Source organism: Haemaphysalis longicornis, unplaced genomic scaffold (genome assembly GCF_048455015.1).
Source record: "Haemaphysalis longicornis isolate Haplotype H1 unplaced genomic scaffold, Haemaphysalis longicornis Haplotype H1 scaffold_2, whole genome shotgun sequence".
Lineage (NCBI taxonomy): Eukaryota > Metazoa > Arthropoda > Arachnida > Ixodida > Ixodidae > Haemaphysalis > Haemaphysalis longicornis.
In genome coordinates this window covers 116,906,464-116,920,938 of record NW_027526295.1, presented here as the reverse complement: position 1 = coordinate 116,920,938, position 14,475 = coordinate 116,906,464, and the positions used below count along the sequence as shown (strand labels likewise).

General features: G+C 48.7%; 1 protein-coding gene across 1 annotated transcript in view; it reads left to right on the top strand.

Moving 5' to 3' along the window:
- Positions 1-1,572: 1,572 nt before the first annotated feature.
- Positions 1,573-14,475, top strand: part of LOC144167322 (defensin-1-like) — a 32,467-nt gene continuing 19,564 nt past the window's right edge. The window contains exon 1 of the mRNA XM_077696618.1: positions 1,573-1,700. The gene's annotated coding sequence lies outside the window, so the exon portion shown is untranslated. The remainder of the gene's footprint in view (positions 1,701-14,475) is intronic.

Here is a 14,475-nt window from a genome sequence, read left to right as displayed (position 1 = left end):
CCCCAGCTCTGTCTACTGAAGGAAACTGAGCGGCAGGCACGACACCACCCTGCGCACCATCCAATTGTCTCTTGGGAAGACAATGCATTCCCGAGTGGTGTGTGTGGCTGTCAACTTATGCATCTCTGAGAGCATTCCCGTCCTTTCTACAGCATGCTTTGTACAAAACATTACGTAGTGGTGCACTTCGCCTACCGCTGCAACTGACGAACACCCAGGTAATTGCGCGTAGCCCACTTCAAATAACCAAGCAGCCCGTTCGGATGCGGCACAGCCAGGTTACCTCCGATCACATTGTATATCCCTTTGTGACGCAAGGGTGATAATGGGGATCCCCCAAGGACTGGAAATTGTCGACTACTGCCCGCATGAAGCCATCCCGATGATCTGCGAAACTAACAGTCTCTGCAAATTACTGCGCATTCCATGCCATCTGATCAGCGGTCTCAATGCACTTGAAGACTCCATGGAATTAAACCCATTAAAACCGCGCATTGAAACCGTTCCTGGTGGTCTCTTGGTGATCTTTCGTGATCCTGGTGATCTGTTGGTGACCTGGTGATCTTTTCGTGGGGATTCCACGCTGCAAAAGGTGTAGTGCTGCTGTAGAATCTGTCAGAATTACAATTCCTGCTACTTGTATGACTTAGTTTTCGTCAACAGAAAGCTCACGTTATTTGAAGGAGGCAATGCATTAAACATACACTTTGGTTACTTCCAGTCAGAACTTTTCGATCACGTAGAAGCGTTCGCATTGTCAAATTATTAAGAGTGGTTTCACGCATCCATATAAAATACCTGAGCTAACGTCTCCGCAGGGCCGGATAGGGCTCATTTTAAACGGTCGTTCGTCGAGAGCAATTTTATTTTAAAGGCAGTTGTCTTGTGCTGGACTACGAGTTGGATTGCTTCGCCTACATGCTTCCCAGTCAGATGGTCACGAATATTGGTATCCCTTCAGTGAAAAAAAACGGAAACCCCTGCACAGCTTTGCCTGCACGATCCGAAGGGCATGAACTGCATTGGGGTGGCCTGCCAAAACGCCATTTGCACAATTTTGAAGCTTGGAGCATAGCTAGAGTTGGCAGGCCAAACGCAGCTTATCAAAGACGGACACTTGTGAAATACTTCCTTGGCACTTCGCATGGAACGCTAATTCGCGAGAAGTAGCAGGCAAATCTGGTGAGCAGCCACTGACCTAGTTACAAAAATATGTATCGAACCTTCGTATCTTGGACATTGGATCATTGTGTCTTAAATTTTGTTGTGTCGACTATTCATGCGGTGTGCAACAGGGGTGGCGGGTAAAGACACGTGACGGTGGCTGTTTTGGGTGGTATTCTGAAAAGCGCCATCTATGACCTTCATGCGCACGTGCCTTGTCTGAACCGGGTTCTGCGTATTTGTGTAATACTTTATACCCTTTTTTTCTTTACTCGCTTGGTTTCGAAATCGTCGTAGCGGCTTCTCTGCGAGTGTTGGGCATAGGCTAAAACACCTGCCGCTTCGTTTGGTAGTAAAAATAGCGCGATATATCGTGGTATGACGACAGTGACAGCGCTTTTGGTTCACGGGAAAACCACGATATTTAATCACCAGTTAGACCAGAACGAGTCAAACACACAGCAGCCGAACGGACGTGGTCGTTGTGCTAACCACTTCGGATCCTGTTTGGCGGCCCAAGCTTCCTGTCCGTAAAAGTACGTAGATGCTTTTCCTTCAGCCAACTTGGGAAGAGGACCGATGCTGCCGTTAAAACTGACCCTCCCCTTTGTGAGAGCACTCGCCCTATTTGCCGAGTGCAGCCAGTAGCGGCTATATGAGCAACCGTTCACGGCCAATTTAGGCGTTGACATTATGAGTATTTTCAATTAGCGGCTGACCACGGACGTCATAAGGCGAGTGTCTCAATGTAACAAGGGGTAAGCCCAGGCAGGCAGAGGCAGCTTTGGGTAAACCGGCTTAAGCGTCGGCGGATAAGACCTGAGTGCAACCAATGGCCGAGGAAGCAGTGGCCGCATCATGGAAGCTGGGATCATCAAGCACCGGCAGGGTTGCCAGTGGCGTCAATTGGAGTAGCTGTTCAGAGACGGCCAAACTAATATAGATTTGTCGTAGAAGGAGTGGAAAATTGATCAGCAAGTTCAGTGTTAGTAAGTTACGTTTCACAGACTTGGTACTTTATTAAATTGTTGTCAGTTTGCAAGCCACGTCGTTCATTTAATCAGTATCACTATGCAATGGTGGGTAGATAAAGAAACAAAGGGTTCGTTGTAATAGGGGAAAGAGCGCCAATCATTCTTCGACAGAAAATGGACGTTTACCCAGTGTGATCAGTTAGGAGGGAAGATATGGAAAATGGGTAAAGATGGTATGTAAGCTTATACAAACGCTGGGTTTGTGTCCATGCCAGCTATAGGCCTCCTGCACTGGAGTTTTGGAGACATGCAGCGCCCCTAGCGGCTGACGCCTCTGGGTAGTACAAAAGCAGACGACCCTCGCTGCCCTCCATGTGTTTTCAATTACAAGCCAGAGTGAAAGTTGGTTGTGGCGCTTTGTGGCGTCTTTAAATGACTGCATACTGTATGAAACAGCCCTTAAAGTTGTTGCAGAGGCTAAGCAAAATATTATCCGCTAAAAGAAGCCGATTTTTCGGCTTTCTTTTGAGCGAGCTGTCGCGGTGGTCGCGGCGTGGGACAGTATCGCCAGGTCGGGTGGTTTAACTGTTTGACGACAGTTACAGTTTTTTCTTCTTGGTGCGATCGACAAAGGAACGTTCACGAGTAGCATAAACACGCAACGCTGCTCATCCTATATCCTGAAGTAACTGCAAAAGGTTGCTTCAGCGGGAGCATGCAAGCGAACGCAAGAATTGCGCAGCCGACTCAGCTGACACTGCTGGCCTGGCAGCGCCTCTGAAACGAGTAGAAATTTTGTTTCGTATTTTCGCAAACTAAATGGCTCTTGCGTAACGTTTTACGCCGCACGATTTACGAACGGCAGGGTACATTTATACTAGCGAGTAGGTGGGGCAATAGCTCCGAATAAACAAATTAAGCGCTATTAAAGGACGCAAAACATGCACCAAATAACACGCCCGCTGCCTGCAGAGATGTGTACTTCTATAACATCACATAACACAGCCACATACAGGGCGCGGGGCCCGAAATATTTACATACGATCATCACTGACTGTGTTGGTTTTCTAGTGTAGGGGGCGTCGAATCTGAACGCCGACACGCCAGTTTTGACTTCAAATGGAGTTAGACAACGAGACAAGAACAGAGAATTGGCGTCTTCCAGTTGAATTCCCCCCCCCCCCCCCCCCCCGTCTTCACACTTCGCCAGATTATTGTCAAATATTATTAGAAATTCGCTGAAGTTTTTCTCTTTGCATTCAAAGCCCCCCTCCTCCTCCCACGCGATTTGCCGTCCGCCGTGTCGGCTGCATGGAACTCTGCCGTTGCTGACCCTCATTCTAGGCCTGTAAGTGCGAACTGGGAATGTATGCTGCATGAGCGTAATTAAGTAAAGTGAGAGCAAACAAGGAAAGCGAGCGGCCTCTTAGTTCGCCCGATCACTTTGTTTTACGGCCACTAATTTCGGAATCGCAAAACAGATTTCACTCTTCTGACGGTCGCGGCATTTTGTCACTGAAACACGCAACAAAACGGCAAGCTAACTCTGCACCATGTATTCGTAACGGCGACGCAAACGAGCACTGTTAACGCACAGGTACGCAAAAGAGCGGCGCACCGCAGCAGGCGAGCCAGCGGTCCGCCGGACTCGCTGGCTTTTTAAAGCGCCATCATCGCCGATTGCGTCACTCTTCTTTTTTGATCGGCTGTTTCTGAGAAGTCTTTGTCACCTAGAGTAATAGTTTAAAGTAGAAATTTCACTTAAAATTTCACTTCATATGACCATCGATCGGTGAACCTGCGAGTAGCAGACGCCGTCACGGTCCCGGCACTTTCGTCGGCGCTGTAAACGGTTTAGCGATGAAAAGCTTTTCCCCCTAATGCCAAGTTGGTCGCTGAAATAGATCGGAAGCGTCGGGGATGAGCTGGTGACAACGTCGCAAAATAATCGGGAGCGTCGAGCTCATTTTGCTTCTGTCAACACGGGATCCTGTGGGACCCGCGCAGCTTTGTACTACCCGGAACTACTGCCCGGAAGCCGCTTGCGCAGCGCCCCCCTGGGCAGCGCTGGGGGCCTATGGGACGGCCTGGTTGGTGTGGCCTCTTCGGTATGCACGCAATCGCGTGCCTTTTTGGTGCAGAATTTGTACACCTGGATAAGCTTTCAGTACCTATTACACACCCTAAATCACTTCACCCAACTTCGACCTTTGTTATCGTACACTTTCATAATCGCCCAAACCCTCAGCAACTTTACATAAAAACTGTGGGCGCGGTTTGAGGGGACCACAATTGGGGGGACCACAAATGCGAGTTTAAAAACTCCAGTAACAAACCTACTTTTTGCAAAGGCCTCCTATTTGATTTTGAACTACTTGTAAAGTGTTGCATTTAGTCGGTAGGAGTAGCTCTTGGGGCAAAGCTGCCGGATTGAGTGCCGTCCGTTGCGTGGCAGCACTAGGGACATTGCCGGATAAGCGGCGCGGAAGCGCGAAAGCACGTGTCACGGGTACTCTCTGAGTGCTGGCAAATTGTCATCATCATCATCAGCCTATCTACGCCACTGAAGGGCAAATGCCTCCCATTGACCTCCAATTTTCCCGATCCTGTGCAAACTGCGACCAAATTATCCGCGCAAATTCTTGATCTCACCTGCACATCTAACCTCCTGCGGCCCCCTGCTGCGCTTGCCTTCTATGTATGTATGTATGTATGTATTTATGTATGTATGTATGTATGTATGTATGTATGTATGTATGTATGTATGTATGTATGTATGTATGTATGTATGTATGTATGTATGTATGTATGTATGTATGTATGTATGTATGTGTGTATGCATTTTATGTATGCATAAATTTGTCTAAGAAAGTCGGTGGCTAATGTTCGAAGAAAGGGGGGTTGCATGGGAGGCGGCGCAGGGCTCAGGTGGGCCCTAAATTCTTCGGGCTACACCTGATTCTTTTGCGAACTCCCAAATTGATATTAATGCCTCCTTGGTATGACTGGGATTTGTGGGCGTCATCCACTCTTCATATGATCCCACTTGTTGAGCGTACTGGGCTCGGAGTTGGCGTCAACAGACCCACAGGAGGGGTCGAATGTCCTACTTGACTGTGGAGTCCTTTGCAGTGCAGGGCAGGGTTACAGTGGTTCAATGATACCGGCGGAGCCGTCGCGCATTTCTGGGTCATTACGCCCACAGCTTTAACATAGCAGCACGACTTGTGGAGCACGTCCTCGGTTAAGGCGGTCGCTATTCGGGCCTTGTAGGGTATAACTTGAGCCCATCAGGGTGTTCCCTTTGGAAGGGGGTGTTCATTTTGGGGAGTTATGCATTGCAGGCTTCTTGTCGTTTTTTCTCGTGTGCAACGAGGCTGGCTCGATGGACGTCAAACCAAGGTTGCACCGGGTGGTCAGGAAGATAGTGGGCGTGTAGAAGTTTGCACGACTGTGATCACGTAAGCAACCTGTTTTTGAGGCTACCTGCGTGTTGCGGCGCCCAGTAAATGCATACCTGGACGTTTTGTTCTTTTCCTGGTGTTCTACACTCCTCAATTAGGTGGTACACTGAGCCATCGATGCCTGGTACTTGAAGCAGTGTGATGGCTTCTGTGTCGTCGCACATTATGTGTATTTTTTGTCCTACCGTCAAAAGCGAGCGCGCCGCCTCGGTTCATACCACGAGTGTCACGATCCATAGCACATACAGTGCTAGTTGAGGGCTCGTATTCTCGTGATGTTTCTAGGCCTCTGACTCCTTGTACAGCCCAAAGGGTGTGACCGCTGTAAAGCTGCCATCCCGTGCCTCCAGGTTCCAAACGGCTTCTGTCAAGACAGTAGTTGCCTGAAACTTGGGGTCATTGTTGCTGCGTGCGCGAACCTCCCGTTCCTTCGTGTTTTCACACATAACCCTTATTGTAAATCTTTTGTGCATCTCAACGTACCTAACTTCAATCTTGGCCTTCACGAGTTTGATACCTGAAGTAAAACTGCGAGGCATCTTTCTTTCTCCTGTTCTTAAATTGCCCAATTGGTTTGGGAGACCTTTCAGCGTCGTTATATATTCAAGGCACATCCGAATGGACTAGTATTTTGTATCCCTTGTAACGTCGCAATCCTATTCTTTCAAAGAATATACACAATCATTGATTAGGTTCACGTCTAGCCTGTCTGACAGTCTCCCCTGGAAAATATTATCACCAAGCAGTGCAGCATCCAACGTCCACAAGGGCGAGAATAATTTTGATTTGCGTTTTCACAAACACCGTGAGATCATGCGTATTTAAATAACTGACGAGACAGGCTGGCTACATATCTTACGACAAATATATATTGTCCAGGCGTATCGGAATCACACACCCACGTTAGTTAGAGCCAGTGTCTATTCCTGCAGCTTTCGTTTCCCATGCAAGCCATCTTTGTGCACTTGTCCCCCATCTGCCATCGGCTCGCACGCCACATTCACGCCTCCTTCAGGTGTTGTTTGCCAAGCGGCACAATCTGCAGAGACCTACACGCCGGCGTCCGAAGATAGAAAGCTTTACCATAGCGGCGAGCGTACGCTACGGTCCGCTGGCAGGTACTGAATCCCGACAGCGCCTGCGCGCGGAAAGGGCGAGGTGGCACTGGAACAGATGTGGCTATGTGCACCCGAGTCCTGGTACCTGCCTCCGGTAGCGTAGCGTACGCTATCGTATATGCTAACACTCTGTAATAAGGAGTTTTAGAGGAGTGGGGCCCCAACACCCTGGGTTCCCTTAGTAGCTTGGCGCGCCGTACTGGCCATGGGCAAATCCCAACCAGTCCTTGGGGTTTCAAGTTTGCGGTGAGCGCACACGTTATTTTGCCGAAATAGCGGGATACCCAAAGCTGGCCCCAAGGAGATCCTGCGTTCCTTGCGTGGCTCTCGAAGTCACTGATACTCCGCGTGACAACGGCTCTAGCGAAAGATGCGGCTCGTTTTCCCGATCAACTTGTGGCTAGGCGAAAGACGCGGCTGGTTTTCCCGATCAACTTGTGGCTACGACTATCGCAGAGGTAAATTTGCACGTAGTTTGCACAATGTTGATAAAACATTAAACTATGAAGCGTTTTCTGCACTCGTAAACAGTCCACAGAAACGCCGAGCATGCCTGCAAACACGCGGGCTCCGTCTTTCCGCACGGCCAACGAAGCCTCTCGAACCGCGGCAGAACAAGGCAGCAATCGGTTGTTGCGGCTCTTCCAAATCAATGAGATCGCGAAAAGAGGCTCTACATGCGAGAAAGTGAATATCTGAGAAAGGAAAAATTCCGCTATGGGTTGTAATCAGCGCTGATTTTAAAAGCGGCGAAAAGATACCTGCAGCTATGATAAGCCTAGATTTCTTTATGCTGAGTGGCTACGGGAGATTGACGCGGCAGCGCCGTGCGCGATTCGGGTAGCGGTCAAAGGATGGTGGTACCTCCGCTGAAGGATCAAAATAGGCCACGTCCTATTTTGATTGCTGAAATCGTTGTCACTGCGCGAACACAAAGTTTCCCATTCGAGAAAGTTGATGATAGTGTGGTGAAAATCTGTGTCAGAGATTTTCAGTCACAACTGCAGATATAGATGGCGATCAAATTTTCGCCGCGATACTAAGTGCAAACTTTGCAACACCGGAAAAACGCAACCCCGTTGCACGCCGCTCGGGAAGCCCCTCCTAACTTGCAGAGGGCGAGCGGGTTTTGTTTGGTTCCCCCCATTTCTATGCGGCGCCCAACGCCGGATTCTCCTATTATAAAGCTGCCTAATGTCGCGCTCGTTCCCTGAGAGCACACGCGGACATGCCGCCCTGGGAATAATGCTTTACGGCAGCTTTAAAAATATTTGTTTTTCTTGGAGAGCCTGTCAGTTTGATCATATGCAAATGTCGTTTCAAATCGCGCGCCATCAGCCGCAAATGGTTCGCACAACATCCGACAGATGGCGACGTGTGGAAGACGCATTGAAACATCCCCCTCGCGAGGGGCACGATCAAATGCAGAGCATTTCCGGGGGCGCACGACGTTAAGTAGTTTGCGTTACGGTAATGCTGTTGCACTTGTGGCAACTGCTGACGAGAGAGCGCTCGTCAGCAGTAATTTGAATGAGTCAAGGATATAAGGCGCGTCCGTAGCCTCCAATTCTGGGTTGGCTTTGTGGCGCAGTGGTTAGAGCACAATGTACATTGCGTTCCGCCCGCAGGGTCGAGGGATCGAAACCTGGCGCCGGATAGTATTTCTTTTTTTTATATAGTAGGGAGGGGTGCGGTGCGGACTACGGACGCCAACGCGGGTGACATCGTGAGTTACTGAAATGCTCTGCATTTAAAAAACAACAAAACTGTGAATTCCTCGCTGCTCAGCCGAACCTCCTCCCGTGCAAAACGTGGGGCGTCGAGTTCTCTATTACAGCGCTTCTTAGCGCAGGTTTTAGGCGCGCGTAATGCTGTTTCACGCGTCCCACTCTGCAGTCGTGCAGTGTAACCAAGAGAACGAGAAAAACCAAGCGCAATAGAAGCGAATGGCGTAAGTGTGAGGCGTAGAGCGGATATCCGCCATGGTTGCCGCGCAACGCATGCTCAACGGCGGGAACGCGCAACGAGATGGCGCCACAGCAGGCCGCATCCTCGTGTATTCGCCGATGACGCGATCTCTTTTGGACACGAATGGACTGTCTCGTCTGCAAGTGCACCTAATAGAGCTTCCCGAGCGGAGGCTCAGCGCCGCAGACGCCAGAATGAAGAGGTGCGCGCCGCCGAAGCAGCAGCCATGCGGTGTCGCCAAAAAGACGCTTCAGCTCGCGTGGTGATCCAGTATTGCATTAGGAGTATTGTAATCGTCACCCAATTTATAAACGACGTCATTCTGATGCAAGAAAGCGCAAGCACGAAGTGCTTGAGCGTCAACGCGTACCCAGCCCCGGGATTTCCTGTGTACGCAGAAAAAATTACTTCTGTTACAACACGCGAAGTGCGCCGCGACGCAGCTGAGTATTTTCTTCTTTTTACGCCCCTCTCCCCATCAAGAAAGCCCCGTGAGAAATTCTGCAGAGCGGGTTTGGACCTCCTCGCAACGAAGTCTGGCTCTTTCTCATTACAGTGCGGATTTCGCATACCGACAAGACACGGAAAACCTCCGTTTTTTTGTCGTTCAATAGCTTTGCTCGAAGAAGCTGCGCTGCAGAGTAATGCTTGTTCGTCTTTTTGGGGACAAAAACAGGACAAACAAAATAATGCGTGCAGGGACACAAAACGAATACAGCACTTTCTTGTAGAGAGATCTCGCGAGTTCAACCAAAGAATGTTTAGAGATGGGGTAAATTTTCATTGTCTATTAACAACGCATTGACCCGTTTGTCCCCGTTTGTGATGGTTAAACAGAAGGCCACAGCATGTTTTCCGCTCCTTAGAAAACACAACCTTAAAATATTTCATTAGGATTGGCTTAAAAACCGATTCCCGGCCACGGCGGCCGGTTTTCTGATGGAGGCAAAAGCAAGAAATCCCGTGTGTACGAGATGTTGCCGCACGTTAAAGATCCCCAGGTGGTCAGAATTATTGCGGATACCTCCAGAACGGTGCGCCTCATTGGCCGCGTTGCATCGGCGCGTTAAACACTGTAACCAATGAATCAATCAAGCAATCCATGAATTAATCAATCAACCAATCAATTGCACAATCAATCAATGAGAGAGAGGTGTGAAGCAATGACCCTCACTATTGTTTCACCTGTTCATTTGAAGCTCAGTGAAGTGAAATTGCTTCTGCCACAAATACACAATACAAAAAACGAGGAAACCTTGCACCACATTCTTCCCAAAAGGGATGTTTGTTTGAAGCAATGCTGTGTTGGTATGAAAATGCATGTATTCTTGGGTTAGGGTGGAACAGGTGCGTGAGCATGAAAGCGATGCGCAAAACGGCGAGGGCAGTGCACATCGCTCTGCTCCTGGTGCACCTGCTCCATCTCCAGACTTTCTGCCTGATTTTCCCCTTTCCCCGCCCCTCAAAGCGACGCCCTAGCCCACAAATACGTGAATTTGCAAGCAAACACTATGCCGCGTCAGAACTGCGCTCCTTTTTGAAGAATTCAGACCCTGGTAGTAGGGGCTTGGTTGCTGCTTTCGAGCAAAGGTGAAGTCAGCTGACGAAAAAGTTCTCTTTGTAGCGTTGATGATTCACAACATTTTTTTACGCTTGAAGAGTGAAAGATGAGAAGTGTTACCTACGTTACGCAGACCAATGGAGTGTTAACTTTATATGTTTCTACAGCTTTATAGATTTACACACTCGCCTAGTTGCAGTCTTTGCACACCTCTTTGTGGAGTAAATTTTCTCTGCAGCACAAGATTTTAACTTATCTTGCTCAATCACCCGGAATCACCCACCCGTACGGGAACAGGTATTGCCAGCAAACAATTGCCGATATATCCAATTAGCCGGGAATCTCGATGTCATCTGGACTTCAACTCATGACAATTTCGGCTCGGATCAGGATATTGTTCAACTCAATATCCGGTATAAGCATGGCAACGTCAAAGCACGTGTGGCACGCATCACTAATTGGGAGGCTTTTCGAAAGGCTACATAATCCAGCTCAATTGATATAACTCAGCCCATTAGCGCTTGGATTGACAACCTCGTGCAAACAGTACGAACGCACACCAAAAGCATCGCCACGTCTTATCAAATGCGTCGACCCCAAACTCCTTAACATTTGGGGAGCTCGTCGGAGCCTCACTAAGCGAAGGGAACGCCAACATCCTAATCCCCGACTTCCCCATAGAACTGCCGCACTAAACCGCCACTGAATATGCCAAGCAGCTATCGAAAGAGAATTGGCTTCAGCTGTGCGATACTCTTCAAGAGACCCTAACCACACGTAAAACGTACCGCTTACTCAGACAACTGACCGGCCCTTTACAATCAAGCGCGAATTCCACCGAAGCATGATTCGGACCATACATTCGTTTCAAGGTTCCCCAAAGGCCCTTCTACAAACCTTAGCAGATCGATAGCTCAACACCAGCCAGAAGTTTTCCCCACCCCCACACACAAGACAGCCGAACGACCTAATCGACAGGGACTTTCCATTTACGAATTTGAGTCAGCTCCTTCAGAAAGCAAGAAAAACAGCGCTTCCGTACAAGGCCAAGTACTCACAGGCTTCTGCCAAACCTGAACGGCAACTCCCTTGATCATCTACTTCACCACAATACTACCATCTGGTAGTCTTCCTCCCCAATTGAAAACCATGTAGATACGCTTCATGCCTCAAGTCACCTCATCTTGACAACTTGCGCCCGATATCCCTCACATCCTGTGTGGATAAGCTGGTAGAACGGCTTATACTGAGACATTTTAAACCATTTCTGGAGGACAGAAGCCTATTCCCCATTATCATGTATGTGTTCCGCAAACACCACAGTACCCACTACATCCTCCTCCGTTTCAAGGAAGAAGTCTTGGCGCCGGCTACCCGTCACTCTCAGAGTGGCATCCTAGCATTTGACCTTAAAGGCGCCTTCAATAAGGTTTTACATTCAGCTATTGTCTCCCTGTTCAATCAGACTGGATGTGGCCATCGCTTCTACTCCTACATTTCAGATTTTTTAATCCAACATTACACTATCCTCAAAGTCGGCAACCCCACGTCGGATCCTATATTCCTTGGTGATCGAGGCACGCCGCAAGGTTTTGTATTGTCTCAAATTCTGCTCCATCCAGCCTTACTCAACTTGCCCAAACGAATGGATGCTATCCCCAAGATACATCATGCTCTATATGCCGATGATATCACCATGTGGACAAATACTGACTCTTTAGGAAATATACAAATTGCTCTCCGAGAAGCCGCGGACATTGTGCATTATTACACATTGTCAGTGGGTCTCCAATGCCGACCTCATCACTCAGAATTAGTAATTGTGCCCAAGCACCCACCAGTTCGAAATATTCAGCTGATTTTCTTACATTTGGACGGCCAGGACGTCAAGCCCAGCTCTTCAATCAAAATTCTGAGTCTCACCACACAAGCAAATAAACGGAACGATCTGGCCTGATGCTAATTATCTAAGACATTCATTCAAGTTACGCACATGCTCCAAGACATCTCTAACCGCCATCGGGGCCGGAAATAACAAGATATGATTAGACTGATTCAAGAACTTCTGCCGATCTCTTGAGTTACCTACGTTGCTTCACACCTCTGCCTCAGCAAAACAGACTTCAACTCCATTGACAAGTTCACACGCTAGGCATTAAAACAAGCATTGGGCGTGCCTATGAACACCTCTACTCAGTATCTCCTTCAACTGGGGCTTCATAATATAGTTTCGGAAATAATTGAAGGCCACCTTACCAGCCAACATGGCCGGCTCAGTTAAACACCTGCGGGCCTTCGTTTACTCAAACACCTACGACTCACGCACCCAGCATCTACTCCTGCTCTTGTCCTCCCCGAGGCTGTACGGGTTCGCTGTACGGCTGTACAGATTTGCTGTACGGGCTCTCCCAATACCATAAGGCATGTACCCTGATCTCCACCCCGGGATAAGACAAGCTCGGAGTCAAGGCCACGAGAACATCTATGGGAACCATCTGGACGTCGCTTATATGGACACTAGCTCATATCCATGCGGGCAGCACAAGGTTGCGACCGACACAACTAAATCGGCCCTTATTAACTGTGCTTCAATTAATACGACATCCACGCAGATTGCTGAACAACTGACGATCGCACTCGCGCCTACTCACACCAAGAGCGCCGTCATCTTAACCGACTCTCAAGCTACCTGTCGGAGCTTCTTGGCGAGGAGGGTGGCCCCAACAACTTTCCGCATCCTCTCGCAACATCAGCCACACATAAACGTCGCCCTCGTCTGGACACTCGCCCACTTCACATTTGCGGGCAATAATTTTAACCATCACCAAGATTGCGCGCTCCTCGAGACCTCAGAAGAACAAGCGGGGTCCACAAAATTCGTACATTTCAGGGCATTATCAAGTAATATCGACTCGAAAGACAACAATTCTCTCAACCTCACTACAACCTCACTCCAAGAAGAAACGACTGTTTGTCGCATCCAAACGAATATCTTTGTCCATACACTTCGCTTACACCGCATGTTTCCCACTTAATTTCCCTCCCAATGCACTTTTTGCTCTAAGCTTGGCACACTAGTCCACATTTTATTAGAGTGCGCGCATAACTCCAACCTCCCATAATTTCCTACCTCCTTCTCCCTCCATGTGCTGTGGGAGAACATGATTACCAGCGACCAGAACATTATCCCCAGTGACTAGATGCCAGCAACTACTGGCATCTAGTGCATCAGTAAAATCGAGAGTTTGGAAAGTTGGCTGTTGATAATTCGTTAAGTAGCTCTCGAAACGGGACGACAGCAGAGAAGACACACACGATGGCGCTTTAGCGGCGTCGTATATGTCTTCTCTGCTGTGGTCCCGTTGCACGCGCTACTTAACGATCTAGGGCATCGGTCGTCCTGTCGTGACATGGATTCCCGGACTAGGGAACCCCTCCTGCTGTATGGCTCCGTCAAGTTTCGCACTATTACTACTTCTCTGCAACACAGTACATCACTTTTGCATGAGTGAAGTCTCCGCAATTTTGAAGCAAACCGTTGCACACGTTTTAAAGAAACAGCGGGGGCTAGAGTTTGCGTGAAAATGTAAGCTGTTTTCATTTTTTCAACTTCTTTACGTGAACGTGCAGAATTCCAGCTACCGGCTCACGGGGTGTATTATCCAATACACGCACGTATCAAGGAACAGTATATAATAAAGACCGCTGCGTATTGTGTCGTAATGCTGCCCCATTGGGATCGTGGTGGCTGAGGTAAACCTTTTTTCATTCAAACTGAAAGGACAGTTAAGCGGGAGAGGCCCTCATTCCAAGACTACTGCTGGGCATGCTGTCCTGCATGTCCTGATGCAGTTTTGACTAAAGTGCAAACTTGTTAATCCACCATATTTAGGGGAAATCCCCAAGGTGGAGTAAGTTTCTGTAAAGAAAAGTTTGACATCCACCTAAATGGCTTTCCTTTGTAGCCGTATGGCTGCATTTAGGTGGATGTCAAACTTTGCTTTAAAGTGGAAACTGCTTGTAGCGGGGCATTGCGGATATCGAACTCCCATTCAATGACAAAGGATCCGGCTGTGGCCGCCGGGAAACGAGTGGCCCAAATTGTTGAGAACTCTCGTGTCATAAAACTAATGTGCCACTGCGAGGATCATATGTTTACTTCAAGATGCACCCAAGGACGCGGGAACGTTTCCTGGCCACGGCTGTCGCTTTTTAGGTGCGAATGC